The following is a 2,575-nucleotide window of genomic DNA, read 5'->3' on the forward strand; positions in this document are numbered from 1 at the left end:
CTGAGAACCGGAGGTTTCGGAACCTACTGTTCGGAAGTTTGGTATGGGTTGCACGATTGATGTTCATAAAAAAAAGAAAGACGGTAGAGGTTCGCTCGACGTTCTCCCTTGGACCATATTGTCGTGAGAAGACGAATGAGGTGTTTATCGCAGCTATAAGGACGATAAAACAAATATCCGTTGCGCGCATCGATGATTTGTTCGACCAACTGAAGGGAGCCTCAGTGTTCTCAAAATAGATTTGAGATCGGGCTATTATCAGTTGCGAATCCGAGATTCAGATATTCTAAACTGCCTTCAGAACGAGATATGTATACGATTCTTAGTGATGCGTTGGGCTACTAATGCCTGCAGTATTTAGATTGATGAATCGGATCTTCAGGCCGTATTTGGATCGGTTCAAGTGGTGTTCATTGATGACATTGGTCTATTCAAGAGACAGACCGAACATGCTGAGCATCTGAGGCAGTGCTGCAAATTTGCGGGATAACGGTATATGAAGTTTAGTAAGTGTGATTGGTTAAGAGAGGTTAGCTTCTTGGGTCATGTGGTATCCGCGTCGGGTATCGAGTTGACCCGAACAAAATTTCAGCCATACTGGACTGGAAACCTCCGAGAAATGTTACTGAAGTTCGGAGCTTTTGGGGCTCGCCGGTTATTACCGACGATTTGTGAAAGGTTTCTCGATGATAGCCACACCAATGACGAAGCTACTTCAAAAGGAGTTAAGTTCGAGTGGACGGAGAAATGTCAGAAAAGTTCGACCAACTGAAAACTCATTTGACTGAAGCTCCAATTTGGTGCAACCCGAATCAGTAAAGAGTTGTCATCTATAGTGACGCATCCCTACTGGTTAGGTTGCGTATTGATGCAAGAAGGTCGAGTCGTGGCCTATGCGTCGAGACAATTGAAGCCACACGAGAGGAATTATCCGACCATGATCTCGAACTAGCTGCCATCGTGTTTGCTTTAAAAATATGGCGACATTATCTGTTTGGTGAGAAGTGCCATGTATGTTCGGATCACAAAAGTCTCAAATATTTGATGACTCAACGAGACTTGAATCTGCGACAAAGACGTTGGCTTGAGTTGTTGAAAGATTACGAGCTTGTCATTGATTACCACCCGGGAGAGGCTAACATGGTTGCGGACGCCTTAAGCCGGAAGTCATTGTTTGCTTTAGAGCGATGAACGTGCATTTGTCTGTTTACCAGACAGTGTGTTAGTAGCTGAATTAAAAGCTAAACCATTATTGACTCACCAAATTCGTGAAGCTCAGAAAGTCGATGATGAATTGGTTGCAAAACGGGCTAAGTGTTTTCCGAACGAGGAATCGGAGTTTCAAATTGATGATGATGATTGTTTGAGGTTCAGAAATCGTTTGTGTGTTCCAAGGAATTCGGAACTCATTTCAATGATTCTGAACGAAGCCCATTGTAGCCGAATGTTAATTCACCCGGGGAGTACGAAAATGTACAACAATTTGAAACGTCAATTTTGGTGGCATGGTATGAAACGGGACATCTCTGACTTTGTTTCGAGATGTTTAATATGTCAACAAGTGAAAGCGGAACATCAAGTGCCTTCAGGATTACTCCAGCCGATCATGATACCCGAGTGGAAATGGGATCGAGTCACAATGGACTTTGTGTCCGGACTGCCTTTGTCAGCAAGTGAGAAGGATGCGATATGGGTTATTTTTGATAGACTGACTAAGTCGGCTCATTTCATCCCCGTACGTACGGATTTTTCATTGGATAAACTAGCTGAATTGTACGTTTATCAAATTGTGAGATTACACGGGGTACCTGTTTCTATCGTGTCGGATAGAGATCCGAGATTCACCTCACGATTTTGGAAGAAATTGCAAGAAGCTCTGGGTACCAAGTTGCATTTTAGCACTGCTTTTCACCCCAAACCGATGGTCAATCCGAGCGGATAATTCAGATACTTGAGGATATGTTGAGATGTTGCATCCTCGAGTTCAGTAGTTCATGGGAACGGTATTTACCTTTGATTGAATTCGCTTACAACAATAGCTTTCAATCAAGTATTAAGATGGCACCTTACGAGGCTTTGTACGGTCGTAAATGTCGTACACCATTGTTTTGGACCGAGCTCGGTGAAAGTAAAATTTTCGGAGTTGATTTGATTAAAGATGCTGAGCAGAAAGTAAAGGTAATCCGTGAAAGTCTGAAGGTAGCCACGGATCGTCAGAAGTCGTACGCAGATTTGAAACGAAAAGACATCGAGTATCAGGTGGGAGACAAAGTGTTCCTTAAGGTTTCACCTTGGAAAAAGATACTCAGGTTCGGCCGTAAGGGCAAGTTGAGCCCAAGATTCATTGGGCCGTACGAAATCTCTGAACGAGTTAGTCCGGTTGCGTATAGATTGATTTTGCCCCCGGAGCTTGAAAAGATTCATGACGTCTTTCATGTTTCGATGCTTCGACGCTATCGATCTGATCCATCGCATATAATTAGCCCATCAGAGGTTGAAATTCAAGTCGACATGAGCTATGAAGAAGAACCGATGCGTATCCTAGCTCGTGAAGTGAAGGAGTTGCGAAACAAAA

The sequence above is a fragment of the Gossypium hirsutum genome, chromosome A13 (assembly GCF_007990345.1).
Source record: "Gossypium hirsutum isolate 1008001.06 chromosome A13, Gossypium_hirsutum_v2.1, whole genome shotgun sequence".
In the NCBI taxonomy this organism is placed as follows: Eukaryota; Viridiplantae; Streptophyta; class Magnoliopsida; order Malvales; family Malvaceae; genus Gossypium; species Gossypium hirsutum.